The 22,918-nt window shown below is 36.3% G+C and overlaps 2 protein-coding genes and 1 long non-coding RNA gene across 11 annotated transcripts in view; 1 reads left to right on the top strand and 2 right to left on the bottom strand.

Annotated features, from left to right (window-relative positions):
* The window catches only part of LOC126694257 (disease resistance protein RPM1-like), a 214,486-nt gene extending 213,905 nt beyond the window's left edge, over positions 1-581 (bottom strand). For 2 of the 6 annotated variants that reach the window (XM_050390380.1, XM_050390381.1), the window contains exon 1: positions 530-577. The gene's annotated coding sequence lies outside the window, so the exon portion shown is untranslated. Of the gene's footprint in view, positions 1-508 lie in introns of all 6 variants that reach the window. The other 4 variants (XM_050390377.1, XM_050390378.1, XM_050390386.1 and 1 more) reach the window with 4 other exon arrangements.
* LOC126694253 (disease resistance protein RPM1-like) overlaps positions 1-22,918 on the bottom strand; it is a 397,275-nt gene that overhangs the window by 14,987 nt on the left and 359,370 nt on the right. The gene's annotated exons all lie outside the window — the stretch shown is intronic.
* Positions 1-22,918, top strand: part of LOC126697900 (uncharacterized) — an 80,244-nt gene that overhangs the window by 44,301 nt on the left and 13,025 nt on the right. The window lies entirely within an intron of this gene.

The following is a 22,918-nucleotide window of genomic DNA, read 5'->3' as shown; positions in this document are numbered from 1 at the left end:
TGGTGAGCTTATGTATTGGGTTAATTGTGTGATTGGTTTTATTTTTGGATCTTTGAATTATGTGAATTCAATATCTAGCCTTTCCCATTACAAGTGATGCTATCATAAGATGATAAAATAAGCCAAAAGATGTAAAAGAAGAAAAATCCATTGTCATGGTGTTTTTGATAATATTTAAATCAGACTATTATAAAAAATTCTGCAATTCCAGCTTAAGTTCTTTACTACAGTTCAAGAAAATTAGTAACAAAATGGGTTCGACTCCCATGCTAAGAACAAAGAACAAAGAAAATAGAATAAACTCATTTAAGGTAGTACTACCAATAAAAGGAATCGGAAACATATGAGTACCTGCTCTTTAAATTGCGCTTCTACTTCTTTAGATTGCTCCTCTTTTTCTTCTTAAGTAGACAAAGCAGCAACTTTGACCTGAACATAAATGTATGATAGTTATTCCACACATAAAATAGAAGTACATGTCTAAACTAATCTTGCAAAAGAGCATGACATCTTACATTACAATATTCACCTAATGAATTTTTGTTGTATGCTCGAAGCTTAGAAAGAGTCCCATAGATGTATTTTGCTTTACAAGAAATCGCTTCTTTGGCTAAAGATGATGAAAGGAGAAAAAGAAAAAAAAAGATAAGAGACAGATTGTGCAATTGCTTTGAGCAAAAGGAATAGCAATCTGTAATTTCTCTGTCGATTGCTCTGTTGAATTCTAGTTTCAAAAGGACTACAAATAATAATGTTAAAGTATTCCCTCTGGCTTAGTGTGTGAAAAAATGGCCCCTCTTTTCCATTCTGCCTTTCAATTGTTTTTTTACTCTTATATAAGTGTGTGAAACGTTTTTATCTTTCGGTCATAGCAGAATGGAACGTTTTCACATTGTCGGCAGTTAAGGACAAAACCAATTGGTAGCTGGGAGTGAAATAAGTCTAATATGAATTCTGCCAATGAGTCTTCAACTTTTCTGTGGACTTTTAGAACTATTTTCTCCATTGTCCAATTAAATTTAATTATAACCAATCGTACTTTGGTAGATTTGGGAGTGAAATAAGTCTAATATGAATTCTGCCAATGAGTCTTCAACTTTTCTGTGGACTTTTAGAACTATTTTCTCCATTGTCCAATTAAATTTAATTATAACCAATCGTACTTTGGTAGATTTCATAAAGTTCCTTTACAGTATCAGATAGTAATTCTTTTATATCTATTATTAAAAACAATCAAATTATAACCTAATATCAGATAGTGATATTAGGTAACTTTTTGCTTTAGCCTTTCAAGTTTGGGTTTTATTAGATTAGATTAACCGTTAATCCAAGCTCAACTTGCTACGTTATACTCTCGGTCCCATAATCCAACTTAAACATGAGATTAAGCCCCATGTACTAGGTTTAGATTCAGAGCCAGCCAAAAAAAAAAAAAAAAAAAAAAAAATTCTTTGAAAGAAATTAAAACCATTTTACTCTTTTTTTTTTTTTTTTTTTGGTAAAAGAAAATGGGGGCCTTTATGGCTATATTTTACGCCTGGGCAGGGCGCCGATCTGACATAGGCTTAGGCCCTTTTAGCCAAATTGTGCAGGGGGTTAACCCCACTAAGGATGCCCACCAACAATTGGCTGTGGAGGTGACTCGAACCCAAGCCTGACAAGCAGTGCCACAAGCTCCTTACCCCTGAACCAACCAACGTGTTGCCAAACCATTTTACTCTTCACTGTCAAAGAAATGCCTAAATGGAAACTTTCAAGAGAGTCAATACGAGTCTTCCTTTTGGAATAATGATCCCTGTGCTGTCAGGGCCATAGGTGCTCTTTTTTCTTAGCAATTATTGCTAGCTATGCTGCCAGTGCCATGAGGGCCACACCAATTATTCACTTCTTGGCCACTCTCACAGGTACTGTTGTTATGATTATTTGTTCTTTAGCAATTATTGATAGCTATGCTGCCTTTTGGACCATTATGTACGTGATTGACTTTGAAAATCATACGGTTAATAAGTTGTTTAGAATTATTTGAATCTCTAATTAATCTTGTACAATATTTTGCTCCAGAAACATCAAGCAATAGATAACCATCTATTTGAGAAATCAATGAACAATCTCATCCTTTGCAAGGTCAATAGCCCAATAAGATAAAAAATATTTAAAAATAAAATATCATCATCTCATTCCCTGTTTGGGTAATGAGAAAAACGAACCCAAAATATTGTTTCTTACATTTTTCTCATCCTTTCCTATATTGGGGTTTGTTTTCTTGTTGAGGTGAGTTTTAAGTTTCGACAAATTCCTAGTTCTTAGGGCTCTTTGTGCACAGAGCCACAACTGAGGCCAACAAAAGCGACATTTTTAAAGAAGGTAATCTCGCTCTTTTTGTCTGTTCTGTTAATACTTTATGGGCTTATTATGTTAATTCCATGAAGGATTATTATTATTATTTTTTAAAAATTTCTTCTCTCTCTCTCTCTCTCTCTCTGTGTACTAGGTTCCTGTGTTTTTAGGGGTGGCTCACTTAATAGATCTTTGTCATCCCTATCTTAGGATTTTCTTAGTGATTTTAATAGATGAAACCACTTGTTTAGGAGTTCATTTTAGAGGTGAAAATGTGTAGAGAAGTGTGTTATTTAGGAGGGACCTGAGTTTGATTGTTTACACTTTACAGGGAATATATATTTTTATATATTTGTCCATTAAAAATAATAGCAAGCTGGGAGAAATTAGTATCTAACCTTGCCCATTGCAAGTTATTCTATCCTAAGGTGCCTGCTAAATTGAGTAAGAATTTTGAATATAACAATTAATAATACAATAAGCCAAAAGATGCAAGAGATGAAAAATTCATCATCATGGTGTTTCTGATAATTTTTAAATCAGATTACTATAAGAAATTCTGCAATTCCTTCTTAAGTTTTTTACTAACAATTCAAGAAAAAATTGTAGTGCATAATGACACAGGAAGCTCCACAAAAGCCAAGGATGTGACAAAGAAACAAGAATAGCAGTAGACAATGAGAAAAAAAAATCTGAGTTCATTCTGGTGGTGAAAATGTGTAGAGAAGTGTGTTATTGATTAGTGATGCTATCCTAAGGTTCCGCTAAATTGAGTAAGGGCTAAGGAAGAATTTCGAAGGTAACAATTAATGATACAATAAGCCCAAAGGTGCAAAAGAATTAAAATTAATCGACATGTTGTTTTTAATAATTTTTTTAAATCGGGTTATGGTAAGAAATTCTACAATTCTGGCTCAAGTTCGTTACTAACAATTCAAGAAAAATTAATAACAAGATGGGCTCATTTCACATGCTAACTAATAGAACAGAATAAACTAATTTCAGGGCATTCCCAATAATTAAAAGGCATCAGAAAGATACGAGTACCTACTCTTTAAATTTCACTTCTCCTTCTGCCTAAGTAGACAAAGCAGCAACTTCAACCTGACCATTAAACGTATGATAATTATTCCTCACATAAAGTAAATGTCTAAGCTAATCTTGCAAAACACCATGATATCTTACATCACAAAATTCACTTAATGGAGTTTTCTTGATCCTCGGGGCTTAGGAACAGAGTCCCATAGTTGTATTTTGCTTTAGAGGAAGAGATCACTTCTATTGCTAAAGATGATGAAGAAGGGAGAAAATGAAAAAAAGATAAGAGCTAGATTGTGCCATTGCTTTGGGGGAAACGGAATAGTAATCTATAATTTCATCGTCAATTATTCTGGTGAATTCTAGTTTCAAAAAGGGTATAAATAATGTACTTTTTTTTTTTTTTTTTGAGAAGATATAAATAATGTACTTAATATAAGCAATTAGTGTCATTCATTGTAGAAAGCTCATTTTCTCCTTCCTACTGATTATTTAGTTGGGAGTTGGTATACTTTCCTCCTAAAGAAAGCTTAGGGTTTGTTTGTTTGGTGAGATGGAGAATTGGGAGGATGGAAAATGGAGAAGGGATGGAAAAGTGGGAGGATAGAATAAATTTTAATTTCTCTAATTTGTGTTTGGTTGGGGTGGAAACATGGAAAGATGAGAAAAATGAGTTTGTATAAATTTACTTATAAGCCTTTAATAATAATAATAATAATAAAAGACAATCACTCAAATTTATTAAAAAATAAAAAATCATGCCTAGAAAAGAAAGAAGTCAGATTTTGTTAAACCCAAAAAAAAAAAATAAATAAATAAAGGAAGAAGAGCAAAACAAAAGAATATGTCCACTTAGGAAGAAAAGCAAATTCTATCTCTCCAACTAAATATCTATAAAATCAGTTTTTTCTCCACTTTTTTTTTTTTTCCCTCCTTGTTTCACCTCAACCAAATGGACCCTTAGCATCTATTTGGGATGAGCTGAAAAATTCAGCATATCTACATTTTTAGTATATTTTTGCTATTATTTATGAGTTACACTGTACTTTTTGATACTATTTATGAGTCCCCATTTAGCTTATTTTTTAACCTAATTTCTACCCTTTCAGCAAAATATTTTCATATTCAACTAAATAAACTATTTCCAAACAAACATTTCGGATCATTCACTGAAGAGAGCTCATTTTCTCCTTCCCATTAATTAATTTTAGTTGGGAGTTTGGTATAAACAATCATGCTTTCCTTCTCAAATCATGACTACGTGTGCTGTCAGGGTTTAATGCTATGCTATCCACTTCTTGGTCACACCCACATCTACCGTTCTATGGACTTCTCTTTTTCGCAATCGTTGCTATGGATTTCAATTCTAATAAAAGTGTTCGACTTGCTGACATTATGAGTTTTAACTAATATGTGCAGCTCATTACCTTCCAAAATTATATTTTTATTAAGTTCTTTGAATTCTTTAAACATTTTTTTTAACTAAAAAATTCTTTAAACATCTTATTAATCATATACACTCTTTTGCTCTGCAAACATCAAACGATAATGATAGATATTTGAGATGATTAAAAAAAGGGAACCCATGTGAATACGATCTCTATATAATGTGTGCTGGTGGTATCTGTCCAAATCAAACCCATGTGAATACCATCTCGTACAATCTTTTGGTACACCAACATCAATTAATAATGTTGCATCCTAATTGGAGGCGACCGTAGCCAATAGCCACCATGGTAATATTCTATTGGCTGGGTTAAATGAGCCATAACTACCATAGGCCCACCAGGGCAGGGGGCCAATGAACACTCAGTCCCTAGGTTAAATGAGAGTGGTATGATAGTAAATGAACATATCATATGCCTAGTGCCAACAACTATAGAACGCCAACAAACCCCATGGCCCAAGCCCCTGGCTCAATCCTCAATGTCCATTAGTGATCTCCTGGGTTGAGATAACAACTATGGTAATACCCAAGTAAGGAAGTCACATGGTTGCTCTCTTTTACCATTTTTTTTTATATAAAAAAAATAAAAAATAAAACCTAAAGAATGCCAACAATAAATCCATATAAGGTCTGGACAAAATTGGGCTCAAGATGAGACATTTTACTCTCACTCCATAGCCCAACCTAACTTGAAATTCAGCCCACTTACTAGGTCCAGGGCCCAATTAAATAAAATAAAACCAACCTTCCAAGTTCCATTCATTTCGTGGTTCTATGTATGGGCTTCAAAAGCTGTATTATCAAAACGTTTTGAATTTGAAAATGTTGTTCTTTGTGCTCGAAGATTTTCATCTTTATTCATTGTTTATGTTTTGTTATTTGTCTGGTAAGTAATGTATCAGGGTGTTTTGTAATAAAAAAGTAAAGCTGTATGTATAACTCTGAATTTGTTGTTTAATTATGTGACTGGTTTTTATTTTTGGGTTTGAGATATTGTTTTATTTTTTATTCGATAATTATCTCAAAAAACTGCAAAGGGTTTCTCATATTATAGCATTGAAATAAAAAAGACAACCTTTTCCTTTGATACGTGCTGAGCGATCTTTTGGAAACACAGAGATATGAGTGTTATGTTTGGTACATTGGCACTTGGCAGTTCGAACATAGGAAAATTCATACAAGATTGGAGGCAAAAATTGGATTAATTTACACCTTCAGGAATTCAATTTTACTGCTTGCTGTGCTTTTCACATAACTACATAGATTTTTTTTTTTGAATATGGAATATGCAAGAATTGAAAGCTTTTCAGAGTGTTTGACTATTGGAAAGCAATGGTTCTTCTTGGGTTAGAACTCATTGGAAGTGTTTTTCTTCTTTCGATCAGGAATGAGGACCCTTGACTAGGTGCTTTTCAGTTTTCACCATAGGGACTTGAGAATCTTTATGAACTACTCTTTTGCAACAAGAGCAATTCACTCTGTTTTAAGATGATTAGTTCTGAACAAGAAAACGGGCATTCTTCTTAATTTGAGTTTTTATTGTAACATTATCTTTGAAATACACACCTTTGCAATTTAGTCCAAAGCTTGATGGGATTAGTCATGTGTAAGGGTGCAGGAAAAAAACTGTTCCTATTTATATATGACTCTAGCTACTGTATGACCTCTGCTTCCCTCTCTCTTTTTTTTTTTTTTTTGGGAATTCTTTTAATTCTATTATATATGAATTTTATAATAGTTATATTTTTTTCATATCACAAGCAATGGTGGGGAACATAATTTTCTTTTGTCTATTTATTGTATAACATTTTGAAATATAAGTCTACTTTTTTGGATAATCTGATTCCAGATGCAAATCTACATGATACCCAATTTAAGATTTATCATAATGTCTTTTATGTTTCTTTTTCCCATTGCTAATTTCATCAATATTGAAACTTTTTAATTTACTCGATAAATTTTATTTGTTTTTTTGTCATTGCTTAAATTTTATTTTGCTTTTTTGTCAGGAATTGATTTTTATTGCTTGCTATACTTTTCACACAACTACATGGATTTTTTTTTAGTTGAATATGGAATGTGCAAAAGTTGAGAATTTTTAATGTTTGACTATTGGAAGGCAATGGTTTTATGACAATTGAGTAATGATGTTTTTCATTTCTTCCCTCTCTTTGATTAGAACTCATTGGCAGTGCTTTTCTTCTTTCGATTAGGAATGAAGACCCTTGGCTAGGTGCTTTTAACTTTAGGGACTTGAGAACTTCCATGAACAACTCTTTTGCTACAAGAATAGTGAAACGTTGTAGTTCTGTATTATTCACTCTATTCTAAGATGATTAGTTCTCAAATAGGAAATGGGTATTGTAAGGACTCAATTTGTAACCACCCAAAAATGATGTTGGGTTCGTACGTTAGAAGGCCCAAACGATAAAATTTGTAGAGTGTGGGTTTGAAAGGTTAGGCCTTAGTCACCGGACGGTAGTTAATCAGGGTTTCCATAGAGATTTGCACAAGGATGAACCTGACGTGTTTAACAATAATCTATTCCGGTACGTCATGAGTGGCTCCAGTCCTTAGACCTTGTTCAAGGAACTTCATGTCCTTATTATTTTCCTTTTTTAGGACTCCACCGTCTGGAAGCCTCCTTTTTGGCGCATAAGCCTTCACATTATATAGCCCTTCTCGGTTGATCCTGATCCTCCACCTATTGATCAGGCAAGTACCTATTCAAATACCTGTCCTATCAGCCGCCTCCCCCTGCTTTTTGTTAGTTGTAATAACCGAAATCACACTGTTCAGGAATCTTTTCCTATTAATACGGCTAGGACGTTTGTGGGCGTATTCAGTGCAGAGGTGACGTATTTACCTTGAATCACCCCCACTCCGTGCCCCCATGTGGGTCCCATTCTACTCACCTCTTCTTCTGGGGGCATTTTGGAGGCAACCTTCGACGAGATATCGCTCTTTCCTTTGAAGTCTTGGGATGTCGAGGACAGGATCATCCTCGGCTGCATCTCTAGGCTATTTGGTCTTTCACCACTTGTCCTCGGCAACTACTCTCCTCGGCACGGGCACGGGCCCTAGGCCCTAGTGGAAAGTGGGCCTGGTCATAAGTTCTCTGGCCCCACAATAGCCCCTCAAAATCCTGCTGTCCGGATCCTCGGCCGGATAGGAGGGTTTTGATGACATCAGGTCTCTGTTAAAGCTTGTCAATCCTTGTCACCTATCGGTTCCCGAGACTCTTCGTCTGCCCGAGACACGTTCCTGGAACCTTTGGATGGCGAAACGTGTCCTCATTAAATGCGGGCGGCTCTGTACTTCCCACGTTCTACGGCGCGATGGTGATCTGACCGTGGAGATCTCCTTGCCTTTATGGGCGGGAAAATTCGTGCAGTTACTTTCGATGAGAGGTATAAATAATATTTGGAACTGATTTGTCTCTTCACTTTTGCACTTAAGAGGTTTAGCGCATATACCCTGGGTTCCTCCCAAATTTCATCTAAATTCAAGTTTACCTCCAGCACAAAAAGCCTGTCCGAGGCACCTTTCCTCTCTTCTGTAAGTTTTCTGCCTTAACTAACTCGTGCTTTTTTTTTTTTTTTCCCGGGTTTATTTTTCTCTTGTTCCTCTCCTTCTCCCGTCATTGGTTGAGTTTGTTTAGTAACTCTTAGAGATGGTTAAATTGAGACTGAGGAAATTAGTTGATACTAAAGAGGCGATGGAAAAGTTCATCGCCGATTATAGGATTCCCTCCAACGTGAGTTTGAGGCACTGTAAGATGGGGGAGTGGCACCTTCTGAGAAGGACGGCCGAGGTGGTAATTCCTATTCTCGCCTTCGTAGAGGGGGGTATGAGAATCCCCATGGGGCCGGTAACGAAGGGTTACCTTAGGCATTTTCGATTAGCCCCACCCAGTGCGCCGCCAACATGTTTAGGATTCTGGGTTGTGTGGATGCCTTAAACGAAAAGATGGGGCTAAGATTGACCCACCATGACGTGAATTGGTGCTATAATCTCCAAAATTTGAAGGGAAAATCCTATTACATGAAGACGAGAGACGAGAGGGTTCGACTAATCCAATGCCTCCCCGATTCTAACAAGGGGTTAAACAAGGACTTCCTTATCATATCCGGTGAATGGCATGATGGCGTTCCATGCCCAATGGTGGAGGGAGAACCAGGTGGGGTATAGAGAATGGAAGGGTGTCGATCCTTTGCACCATTTTAATTTGATGTGGTTCGGTTACTAACCATGTGCATGTCTTTTTCTTGCAGATCCAAACGCCTTTCACCGACACTTTCACCTAGTTAACCGGGTGGACTTGGAGACTGTTCTTCAAGCGGCAGTTTTTGTAAATGACGAGGATGGTCAAGTCAGAGCCCCTCACAAAATCTTAGGGTACGCTCCCGTTCAGAAGTCATTTGCCGACCCAAGGCACGTGATCAACGCTAACCATCCTCGGCTTCCAAAAATTACCGTAGTCGAATCAGGATTTTTAATCTCCGAAAGATCTTCTGTCCTAGAGGGCATCCCATTGGTGGACTCCTCCCCATCTCACCAAGCAGCAGAGGACAAAAGTGAGTTGGGTCAGTCTGAGGAGGGATTTGGGGCATTTGACCAAGCCGACCCATCCGAGGATCCTTCTGGTGATCTAGGTGACCCAGCTTTGTCTGAAGCGGAACTGTTGTCAGTGGGAACATCCTCCCGAGTTGAGATGGGTTTTAAGAGAAAGCCCCCAACCAGCCTATTCGACCTCATAGAGGGCCAGCCAGGGAAGGGTACACAGGGAAAACCGCAATCCAATGCTTCGTTTCCACCACCTCAGCCCCAGACCATCCAGACTAGGTCATCCTCCACTAAGTTGCAGCCACAATCTCCCCGTCCCAAACTTCCTGTTCCTCCTCAATCAGCTCTGCCTCCTCGGTCGGAGCCCACTAACTCAAAGAGAAAGAGGAGTCCCAAGGGGAAGGAACCCATGGATGAGGGAAAATCCCAATCCTCTTAGGAGAGGGATGAAGCCCCGCTAGTTCAGAAACAGTTAAAGATTGGGCACCAGAGCAAAGGGAAAGGGACCGAGGCCCAATCTGCCCAAGGCAAGGGGAAAAGGATCGAAGCCCAATCTGCGCCGTGTGCTTGGCTTCCCGCCCTCATGCTCCACGGAGAGCCATTGCTAGAAATCGCGTCCATGAGGGACCTTGGAGATGGCGAAGGCGGTTATGTGGCCGACGCATTAGGGAGAACCATACTGCTTCCCACCGATGTGGACGAGTTGAAAAACATGAGGATGCAGGAGGTTTTCCTCAGCGCGAAGAGGTACTTGGGTATGGTAAGATTCTTGAAACCTAAAACTCCATTAACTCTTGCTCCCGGTCTTTCACTCACGATGTATTTATCTCACCTGACAGGCTCTCCAGACCACCTATAGGATGGAGGAAGAAGTTAATAAGCAGAGTAAGGCCGCCGAGGGTGAACGTACCAAACGCATAGATGCTGCGTGGACCCTCAAAACTTTCGAGACTGACCTCACGAAGGCTAGGGAGGACTTGAAAGAGGCTACCCGAGATAGGGATAGTGCCCTAGCGGGTTTAAAGGGCACCCAAACGCAAGCCGAGGAACAGACAAAGCGCCTACTCGTCGCCGAGGAGCAGCTGCAGATAGCTAAGGAGCAAATCAGTGATTTGAAGAAGAAACTGATCATGGCAGACAATGCTAAGGGTGTGGCAGAGTATGCCCGGGACGAAGCCATAAGGGCCAAACAAGAGGCTGAGTTTGCCAGAAACGAGGCCGAAGCTGCTAGGGACAAGGCCGAGGATGAGGGTTACGAGACGGGGGTGGCTGAAACCCAGGCCTCCCTTAAAGCACAAATTCCTGCCGTATGCAGACTATACTGCCCCCAGGTTTGGGAAGAGGCCTTAAAACGAGCTGGGGTGGATGCTTCGTCTGACTTGTGGAAGGCGGAGAGCATATTTTACCCTCCAGCCATCTGCGAGACTGCCTCCTCCAGCTTCGAGGCTATGCGCGATCCCCAGGAGGCCAGTGCTGTTCAGTCAGAAGCTGCTCAGATCATCGTCCCCTCCGGCGAATCGACCGATGGAGGAGAGCCTCTTGATGCGACGGAAGCACTTGGAGGTCTGAAACCCGAGATGCCCAAGGAAGGTGCCGAGCCGACGGTCAGTGCTCAGATTCCTGGTGCCGAGGAGCCAGCCATCCTTGCCCAGCCCCTGCAGGCAATTCCCTTTGTTGAGGTCCCAAAGAGCACCGACACCTATCCTGCTCAGCCTTCCCCAGAAGGGGTTGTCCTCTAGGGCACCGAAACTAGTCCTGCTCTGCCTTTCCAAGATGTGGCCGACACAAAATTGAAGAAGTAGAAGCCCCGGCCAGCCTTCGTATTTGTTTTTAGTTTAATTATTACTTAGTTTCCCTTTTGTTTTGAAAACTTTATAGTTTGCTTGTAGTTGAACCTGTTGAACACATATATGAAATTCTTTTCTTCCTCTTTCCTTTGGATTACACGTTAGTTGCCCTCGTCGATACTTACTATTGTTACGGACCTTATGATTTTTGAACTAGTTATCTTAATATGTATGAATAGTTGTGCATATGATATATTTAGGATCATGTTTCGGAATGCTAGCTCACCCGCATCTATAGGGCATTGAACTCGTGTCTGAACCTACTTCAATGGGGATATAGGCATCATCCGAGATGTCATGTGTGTTGTTAGGACTAACTTGGCATCCAGATTTCCTTTAAGTAGTTGGTTTCCCCATAGGTTTGAGTCCGAGGACCTTACAATACCTTGGTTCTGTCCAAAACTTATATATTTGCTTTAAGTAGTTGGTTTCCCCATAGGTTTGAGTCCGAGGACTATGCAATACCTTGGTTTTGTCCAAAACTTAGCTTTTCAAGTAGTTGGTTTCCCCATAGGTTTGAGTCCGAGGACCATGCAATGCCTTAGTTCTGTCCAAAACTTAGCTTTTCAAGTAGTTGGTTTCCCCATAAGTTTGAGTCCGAGGACCATGCAATACCTTGGTTCTGTCCAAAACTTATATATTTCTTTAAGTAGTTGGTTTCCCCATAGGTTTGAGTCCGAGGACCATGCAATACCTTGGTTCTGTCCAAAACTTAGCTTTTTAAGTAGTTGGTTTCCCCATAGGTTTGAGTCTGAGGATCATGCAATACCTTGGTTCTGTCCAAAACTTATATATTCTTTAAGTAGTTGGTTTCCCCATAAGTTTGAGTCCGAGGACCATGCAATACCTTGGTTCTGTCCAAAACTTAGCTTTTTAAGTTTAGGGAGATCAGCCCCTCGGCCAAGCCCCTAGAACCATTCGCGTTACTGACGCTTCGAAGCATAGCCCCTAATGGAAAAGCGTAGCCCCTAATGGAACTTTATGTTAAGGCACTACAACGGGCTATTGGAGGTGATGGGGGGACTTTCTCGACCCACCGCCTGTGCCAACACACAAGCCTTTCCCACAGACGGCGCTAATTGTAAGAACTCAATTTGTAACCATCCAAAAATGATGTTGGGTTCGTACGTTAGAAGGCCCAAACAATAAAATTTGTAGAGCGTGGGTTTGAAAGGCTAGGCCTTGGTCACCGGACGATAGTTAATCAGGGTTTCCATAGCGATTTGCACAAGGATGAACCTGACGTGTTTAACAATAATCTATTCTGGTACGTCATGAGTGGCTTCGGTCCTTAGACCTTGTTCAAGGAACTTCATGTCCTTATTATTCTCCTTTTTTAGGACTCCACCGTCTAGAAGCCTCCTTTTTGGCGCATAAGCCTTCACATTATATAGCCCTTCTCGGTTGATCCTGACCCTTCACCTGTTGATCAGGCAGGTACCTATTCAAATACCTGTCCCATCAGCCGCCTCCCCCTACTTTTTGTTAGTTGCAATAACCGAAACCATATTGTTCAGGAGTCTTTTCCCATTAATACGGCTAGGACGTTTGTGGGCGCATTCAGTGCGGAGGTGACGTATTTACCTTGAACCATCCCCACTCCGTGCCCCCATGTGGGTCCCATTCTACTCGCCTCTTCTTCTGGGGGCATTTTGGAGACAACCTTCGACGAAATGTCACTCTTCCCTTTGAAGTCTTGGGATGCTGACGACAGGATTATCCTCGGCTGCGTCTCTAGGCTATTTGGTCTTTCACCACTTGTCATCGGCAACTACTCTCCTTGGCACGGGCCCTAGGCCCTAGTGGAAAGTGGGCCGGGTCATAAGTTCTCTGGCCCCACAGGTATCCTTCTTAATTTGAGTTTTTATTGTAACATTATCTTTGAAATATACCTTTACGGTTTAATCCAAAACTTGGTGGGATTAGTACTGTATAAGGGTACAGGACAAAAACCTAGGATGATATAATTAATAAATGGCTAGGAAATACTAGTTAGATTTTTCTTAGATAGAAGGTCACTTAAGATTGTGGAAGCCGGACCGCTAGGGCTTGGTGGCCAATTTTTTACTATTAATTAAAGAAGACGTATCTTGCATTCTAGCAAAACGCAGTCTGCTTCTGATATATGTCATTCGGCTTTGGCAAGTTTTCTTTCATATGTCCAATTACGTGTCATCCATGTCTTTTGTCTCATACTATGGTAGATTAGTATCAAGTATGTGTTCAACGTAAGATCTACAAATTGAGGCATAAATTTAGCAATTTGACATCATAAAAAACTATTTTATCTATTTTATCATTTAATTTTACTAAACATTTAATATTAGTGGTTTTATTTTAACTTTCAATGCAATAAACTAATATAAACAATATAATAAAATAATATATCTACTACAATAAACAACCACTATCACCACAACATAATAAAATAATATAACTTTTAATAAAATATTGTTTTTTCTTTTAACCTTCTTAGCTACCGTGCACAGCCATATTTGGTTGTGCACTGTAGCTCAATAGCCAAATTTTTTGGCTCTCCCTCCACCATTGCAGCATGTTTTATAGTATTGGTAGTGCTACAAATAGCAATATGACTTTTTAGCACCACCAATATTAATGCTCTTTTTTTATATCAATATTAATGCTCTTAGAATGTGAAAATAGTTACCTTTATATTAATTTTCTAACATGCATCAGTGATACTTTGAGCTTTTGCACGAAGATAATGCCCCTTACAGCCCTTTTGAGGTGAACCAAAGTTTCAAAGCTTCTAGGGATTATTATTTGCTTAAAATTTTCAATTTTAGACTCACTTAAGAGTTGTCTTAGAATCAGTTACTAATCCGCTGGTTTGGAAATTTTCTGAACACAATCTCTTTGATACTTTCAACGGTAGAGCTTATATAGTTATATGCGACTTTAGGATTATGCTACTGCATCTTCTTTTTGCAATCAGGTTACGTTATACATGATATGTTTATATATATATATATATATATATGTCAATTTAGTTCTAAGCATATTTATCTTTAATGTAACAAAAGTAGATAAATAATAATGTAGTTTATGTAAGATATATATATATATATATATATATATATATATATTGATAAGTAGTTTACGTAAGAGATTAAAATTAAGCCCTTGAACAAACTGTTTGTATATGAAAAATAATAGGCATATAAAAGAGTACAAATAAGATACCAACTTGGAGTAAGTTAATTGTTCAACATTCAAGAAACTTACTTATATATAAATTATAATAAAAAGGTATATAACTATTATAATCAAGCTAATTAATTAAAAAATGTAACACTAACATGAATTACAAATTCAATAGGTATAAAGATATAAGTTTTTCTCATCTAAAATTAAAAAATAATTAAAAAAATTCTTGGAGAAAAAGTCTAGACTTAATTGAGCTCAAGCTTTCTCAAACAAAAAGGGGGAAAAAAAGGACTCAACCCAACTTGAAACTCAGCCTTTACAAGGTCAATATCCCAATAAGATAAAAGTATTAAAAAATAAAATATCGTCCTCTCATTCTCAGTTTGGTTAACGAGAAAAACGAACCCAAAAATTCATTTCTTTCATTTTTCTCGTCCTTTCAAGTATTAGAGTTTTTTTTTTTTTTTTTTTTGGTTGAGGTGAGTTTTAAGTTCCAACCAATTCTTGGTTCTTAGGGCTCTCAATGCACAGAGCCACGACTGAGGCCAACAAAAGCGATGCTTTTAAAGAAGGTAAATTTCTTTGTTTTGTTAAACGCTTTATGGGGTTATTATGTTAATTCCATGAAGGTTTTTTTAATTAATTAATTAATTATTTATTTTTATAAATATTTTCTTCGATCTCTCTCTATCACTGTGTACTAGGTTCCTGGGTTTTTGGAGTGGCTCACTTAAGGGTCAAGGGTAGATTGGTAGAAAGTAATAACTATTTCAGTGATAATGTTGAGAACATAACAACTTAATTATTAATGTAATGTGTCATGTACACATCTATGGAATCTTGCCAAAAAAGATTATTAAGACTTTAGAGAAAGCTTGCCAAAATTATTATAATTACAATTTAATTACAGACGTATTCAACCATGTCTTTTTTGCCATGCCAAAGCCCTATTAAAGGGGGCATTAGCCAAAAGCCTTGTAGCTGAATTGGCACCTCCCCATGCACAAAGTGCTTGGGGGTTTAGGGGGAAAGGGTTCAAGTTGCGGGGTTAGCAGCATGTTGTAATTATTTCTAAAAAAAAAAAGGGGCATTAAAGTATCCTAGGAAAACGTTTACCTTCCAAGAGAGAAGGATTTCAACTTGCTGAAAGGCATGTGTCTATGGACTGTTAAAGTCCCAATGGTGTGCACCTAAAATTAAGGGATCTGGCTATGAGCTTTATTAATATTTTTCGCACAGGTGAGATCTGAGGATTGCCACAAGCACTTGCTTGGCTAGCTCCCTAGAATGGATAACCCACATCTTTGATCTCCCTGCAGCTGAACGTATTTTGGTACTACAACTTGAGTACCAATCATCAGATCAGTACATAAAGACACAGGAAGCTCCACGAAAACCAAGGTTGTGACAAACAAAGAAACAAGAAAAACTATAGACCATGAGAAAAAATCTGGGAATTCATTTTGGTGGTGAAAATATGTAGAGAAGTGTGTTATTGATTAGTAACCTAAGTTTGATATATTGGTTGTTCACTAGGAATATACATTTTATATATTTATCCATTAATATTATTAGATTAAATAAATAAATTTGCCGTCCCCTATTAGCTTAAGCTTTTAGGAGAATCAATAATTTGACAAATTTTTTTAAAATAGCAGCAATGGAAGAATGATAGAATTATAATTATTTGAACCATCTAACCTTGCCCATTAAAGTGATTCTATCCTAAGGTGCCCACTAAATTGAGTAAGGAAGAATTTTAAATGTAACAATTAATGATGCAATAAGCCAAAAGATGCAAAAGAAGAAATATCCATTATCATGGTGTTTTTGATCATTTTTAAATCAGATTATTCTAAGAAAATTTTCAATTTCGGCTCAAGTTCTTTACTAACAATTCAAGAAAAGGTAGGTATACTCTCAAGATGGGAGTAATAAGTTTCTCTGGTGCAACAGGAACACGCTTCCTAGAGCTCAGTAGAAGTCATGTCCCTTCTTTTGGAAGGAGTTGTGTGTTTACTAGTGGGTTTTGTTTTTTTCTGGGGTTTGGGAAACAGATATCAATTAGAGCTTCGCCTTTTGTTCCTTCAAGAAAAGCAGTGCTTTCCGTTCCCAGTTTTTACAAGACGAAGTTGGGAGTATCTTCAAAGTCAGGTGTTCATGAAGATGGGAGTAGGACTGAATTGGTGAAGGTGAACCACAAAGCTCAGGTAACGGCGCACGGTCCAGCGACAGCGCTCAACACTGTGAATCCAAGGGACACTATGAGTGAGCAATTAATGGATGAAACCGTTAATTTGGATGCTCTAGAAGTAACGCATACAGTAGGGAAACGTACAAAGGGTGTAATCAATGTCTCATTATCAACCCCACAATTTTCGGGAAATCATAATATCGAGAATCAAGGGGTAGTTTTTTTAGCCAAAGAATTTGATGCCAGAATAAATGAGATTGATTCAGAGATGGGAAAATTTGATCACATTAACTGCATGACCCAACCAAGCAATATTTCCCAAGATATCTTAAGTGAGGCACGTGAGAAGCATGTGTTAGCCAAACCACATGCCCAACGGCAAGTGTTTAATATGGTCAATATTCCAGACAAGGAAAAAAGCGCAACAACAACAATGAAGGGTAATGAGCCAGATCAGTCCAATCAGCCTCCACACTGTGCCATTTGGAAACCACCTCCATGGTCGATCTTGAAGGTAAACTCTGATGATGCAATTTTCCGGGAACAAAATTTTGTGGATGTTGTTTTGGATATGGGAGGTGGATTAGTGTTGTTTTGGAGATCGACTATTGATGTAATTGTGGAGGGTTCGGGCACAAATTATATCGATATAATGTTTCAAGAAGAAGATAGGGCAGGGATTGGAGTGATCATTCGAGAATGCCAAGGAAAAGGCTTGGCACACATGGTCGGAATCATCCCTCTCCCCCTAACTGTCATAGAGCTTGAAACTTTGGCTATATTGAAGACTTTACAATTTGATGCTGATCTGAGTTTGGAAGATGTCACCCCAGAGGGAGTTTCAGAGATTGCAATGAACACTTTGAATGCAAATTCCCAGTCTTTAGAATCCTTTGGTTTACTTAGTTGTGATGTTAAATGTTTTGCAAGTTTATTTCATTGTATTAGGTTTTCACATGTTCGTAAAGAAGGATTGTTGTATTCTTACATTAAGAGAAACAACAATGGGGTTGCTCATAATCTGGCTAAAAATGCATTATGCATACCAGATTTTCAAGTATGAATGGAAGATGTCCCATCTCATATTGGTTCGATTTTACATTTGGATGTAGTTGAATTTTATTAATAAAATCCATCAGTTTCTTTCTAAAAAAAAAAAAAAACAATTCAAGAAAATTAGTAATGAAATGGGCTTGATTACCATGCTAGGAACAAATAAAACAGAATAAACATTTTGAGGTAGGCCCAATAAAAAGCATCAGAAATATGTAAGTACCTACTCTTTAAATTGCAGTTCTGCTCTTCAAGTGGCAATTCTGTTTCTCCTTAAGTAGACAAAGCAGCAATTTCAACCTGACCATAAATGAATGATAGTTATTCCCTGCATAAAGTACATGCATGTCTAAAGCTAATCTTGCAAAAGAGCATGACATCTTACATTACAAAATTCACTTAAAATGGAGTTTTCTTGTATGCTCATGGCTTAGAAATGGAGTCCCAAAGATTTATTTTGCTTTGCAAGAGATCACATCTATGGCTAAGGATGTTTGAGGGAGAAAAGGAAAAAAATATAAAGGCCAGATTGTGCCATTGCTTTAGGGTAAAGGAATGGCAATTGGTGTTGAATATGAAACTGGTATTGCTAAGATTGGTAATAAAGTTAAAGTCATAATATCAACACAACTATGAAATTTTTGAGGTGGTTCTAAAGTTGCTAGCAGAAAGTTTATGTTAGCAAAATTTATAATAGAAGAGTCCAATCAGATTTGAATTGCACGAGATTCTAAAAAAAAAAAAAAGATTTGAATTGCACGAGGTCATGTAATTAAATTATTGGTCGGAGGTAAAAGTTAAGAGTTTTCTTCATTTGGCTAGGCCATTGGTTTTTTACTTGGTAAACAAACTATATTTATTAACATTTTTCATTTTTTTTATAGGTTTGGATAATGGGTGTCTTTAAGATATTAGTTAATATGCTATTTTAGAAATATTTTGATACTACTTTTATGAAAAATATAAAAAATTGTTAAAAAAATCAAAATTTTTTTTCTTATAAAAAATAAAAAAAAAATATATATTCTAAATCAATACCTTTTAAGTCATTTATAAACTTTTCTTCCTTGTTTATTGTGGCTTGAATTGAAATCATTGAACAATGTGCGATAAACAAAAAAGAAAAAAAAAATTACAATGGGACACATTTACAGAGACGTTATCTCATGCGCCAACGCATATGAAATTTTTTCCACATTCACATTCACATTTCACACTATCGGCACCTTGAAAGAAGATCATGCCACATGCCCACTTGCAAACATGCAAGAGTGGGTACATGTTATACGTTTTTTATTTTTCTGACAAACGTAACGTGTCTTAATAATTATTTAATTGAATTATATTTTTAGGTTATCATCTTGATTAATGTGTATTAATTGGTATTTTATTGCCTTTTCCTCAAAAAAAAAAAAAAAAATTATTTTATTACCTAAAAAAGTTGGTATTTTATTGAATCTCTTTATGCGTGAAGAAGAACAACACGCACTTGAGGTAGTGCTTCTAAAATACGGTACAAGACAAAAGACAGTTCTTTAGGATTCTGAAAGGAAAATTTTAAATTCATCGTTTTGATAAATTGGCGCACGTTGCACAAGCATCTATGTAGTAGTGTATCAAATAGTTGTATTTTGACAACAAGCTCTGGCTGCTACTGTTGTGCTGCCACCTATAATGAAATTAGAGTAAAAAGAGTTGGAGGTGGATTGGTGGAAGAATCTTTGGTTTCTGCTAGCTATTCCTAGACATAATTTCATAGGATGGTTGGCAATAAAAAACAAATTAACAATTAGAGACAGGCTAGATAAATGGGGATATACTGGTGATACTTTGTGTGTATTCTGTAGCTGTAGGGGCTGTATTGAGAGCAAAGACCACCTATTCTTTGTCTGCCCTTTTGCTAGAAGAATATGGGTATCCTGTTGAATTAGCGGAAGCGTGATACCAGTTTGTTGAACAAAACAGAGGACGACACGTGCTAAAGCTATTAAAAGAAAACTTTTAATTCAGAATATTGAATCTTCTAGGCCATTATTTTATTGACAGTAACTTCACTAAGCTTCTCTGTTACAAATGGAGAATAAATGCTGCAGCAATCCTCAATTAAGCCTCAACTAAGCTCTGTGCAATGTCAAAATTTTGTTGTTCGAAACTTGTAATATGCCTGATATGTGTCTTGGTTTTAACTGTTCTGCTGTCTCTATGCTGGTCATGTAATTAGCTCCCTGGTCCTTTGCTATGTACAGCTAGAGTTAGTTGTATAGTTTTGTTTTGGTGTGTATTTTGTGTTGTTGGGACCGTTTCCCTGTGTCTTTTTTTTGTCCAAACTTTTGTTGTTTGTGTATCGTTTGGTTTTTCTTAATGAATGTATACCGATTTGGCAAAAAATAAAATAAAGATGAACCACACTTGTTAATCCTAATGAGAAGGAGAAGGAAAATGAAACTAGTCAAAATTACATAATTACTTTATTGTTCTATTCTTGTTATGTCCATCCCTTGCTTCCCAATTTGTGATATGATAAGTATAGTGACAACATTTTTCACAACTTTATTCTTAATTACTAATATGGTCTGTTGTGACTAGTGCACAAAAGTGGTATTAGTGGTAGACCTACATGAAAGTGAAGTTGCTCCAATCACAAAGCGGTTGTGAAAAATGTGTCCCTAGCATCATTCATTTGTGATATGTTTATTAGCCAAGATATTTCTGTTAACATTGAAAAATTGTGATATTTTCCGTGGCTCGCTAAAGGAAATCCATCATTTTTGTAATTATCCATTGATTGATTTATTTTTATTTTTATGAGATTAGAACATTTGATTATGTGCTTGTGTTGGAGGTCATGCTCAAGAGCTTGATATTGAGCTTGAGTTTGAGCTAGATATTGAGTTCAAACTTGACTTGACTAATGAATCAAATCGAGCTCAAGCTTTTAAAATTTTCGACAAGCTCAAGTTTGAAATTGTTTGTAGGCTTCAATTGAGCTGGAGCGGGGTTTGAATATGTTATTGTTATTGTCAAGCTGAGCATGGAAATTCACTACTCTGCTGGATTTGATTACAGCCTTTGGACTACTTGAAGTTCTGCATATATTTCTATCTTTTTTCTTAGTGTTTTCTTAGAGTATGACCAAGACATTTCAAACTTGAGGTTTTGTTCTTTGTGCTGGAATATTTTCATCTTTTTTTTTTATTGTTTATGTTTTGTTGTTTGTTTGGTAATGTATCAAGACGTTTTGTAATAAAAAAGTAAGGTTGTACGACTCTAAATTTGTTGTTTATTTATTTTAAAATGGGTTATTGATGGTGAGCTTATGTATTGGGTTAATTGTGTGGTTGGTTTTATTTTTGGATCTTAGAATTATGTGAATTCAGTATCTAGCCTTTCCCATTACAAGTGATGCTATCATGATATGATAAAATAAGCCAAAAGATGTAAAAGAAGAAAAATCCATTGTCATGGTGTTTTTGATCATTTTTAATTTAGATTATTATAAGAAATTATGCAATTCCAACTTAAGTTCTTTACTAACAATTCAAGAAAATTAGTAACAAAATGGGCTTAATTCCCATGCTAAAGAACAAATAAAACAGAATAAACTCATTTCAGGTAGTTTCAATAAAAGGCATCAGAAACATGAGTACCTGATCTTTAAATTGCACCTCTTTTTCTTCTTAAATAGACAAAGCAGCAACTTCAACCTGAACATAAATGTATGATAGTTATTCCCCACATAAAGTAGAAGTACATGTCTAAGCTAATCTTGCAAAATTGCATGACATCTTACATTACAATTTTCACTTAATGAAGTTTTTTTTTGTATGCTCGAAGCTCAGAAACAGAGTCCCATAGATGTATTTTGCTTGACAAGAAATCACTTTTATGGCTAAAGATGATGAAAGGAGAAAATGAAAAAAAAGCTAAGAGAAAGATTGTGCCATTGCTTTGGGGAAAAGAAATAGCAATCTGTAATTTCTCCGTAGATTGCCCTATTGAGTTCTCTAGTTTTAAAAAGACTACAAATAATGATGTTAAGAATTCCCTCTGGCTTAGTAGATGAATATTTTTTTTTTTCCTTTCTACTATAGTGGGAGACAAAAAAATTGACCTGCTTTTTTCTAGTCTTCCTTTCAAATTTTTTATTGAAACAGTTTATCTAATCGGCCATAGTGGAATTTAACGCTTTCACATTGTTGGCATATATGGACAAAACCAATAAGCAGCTGTGAGTGAACGTACTAATAGGGTAGATACAAATACAAATATTAATACTAGTACGAATTCTACCAATAATAATATGCTAATTAGGATTTGTTAAAAAAATATAGTGGATATAGCATTTTTTGCCAAATAAGTGTCAACTTTGCTTAAAACTAGGTTCTCCACTTGTCCAATTAAATTTAATTAAAACCAATCATACATGAGTAGATTTTATAAACTTCCTTTACCTTATCAGTTAGTGATCCTTTTATATTTACTAGCTTGTAATCCCAAGCATATGCATGGATATATTCAAAAGATATACATTAAGTCATTAAGATGCATAATAATTCTTACATAGATTTTACTACTATATGTCCTAAGAGCATATGTTAGTATACTATTAAGAAACTTTTTATGAAAAAAATGAAAAAGTAACTAATTGATTTGATAACTTTTTGAATTTTCCATAAAAGTTTCCTAAAATAGATTATTAATATATGTCCTTAGGACATAAATTAGCAGGACCCTACTTACATATTTAATTTCAATATTATTAATAGTCATTATTATATATTTTTTAACTTTTTAAAAAGTCTTGTAAGAATATTATTAGGTAAAAAATGTAAATTGTCTATTTTTAATTTTTTATAAAAAATTTATATTAATTAATTCTAACCTCTTTAGTTTCTGTATGTAATAGCTCATTTGAATGAATATTTATGATATATTTTTATATATATATATATATATATATATTTATGATAATTACTTAATTTCAAAATTAAATTCACTTAATGGAGTTTTCTTGAATGATCAGACTAGAAATAGAATGTAATTTGCTTTAGAAGAGATCACGTCTATGGATAAAGATGATGAAGGGAGAAAAAAAAGAAAAAAAAAAAAAGGATAAGATCTAGATTCCAGACTGAAACATTGCCTTGGGGAAAATGAACAGCAGTCCGTTTTCTCAGTCAATTGCTCTTTTAAATACTAATTCCTCTGGCTTTAATGGTTGAAAAAGATGGCCTCTTTCTTCCTTTCTACTGTAGGGGGAGAAAAAAA

This window comes from Quercus robur, chromosome 8 (assembly GCF_932294415.1).
Source record: "Quercus robur chromosome 8, dhQueRobu3.1, whole genome shotgun sequence".
Classification (NCBI taxonomy): Eukaryota; Viridiplantae; Streptophyta; class Magnoliopsida; order Fagales; family Fagaceae; genus Quercus; species Quercus robur.
The sequence above is the reverse complement of the archived record's forward strand: the minus strand, read 5'-3'. Positions and strand labels throughout refer to the sequence as shown.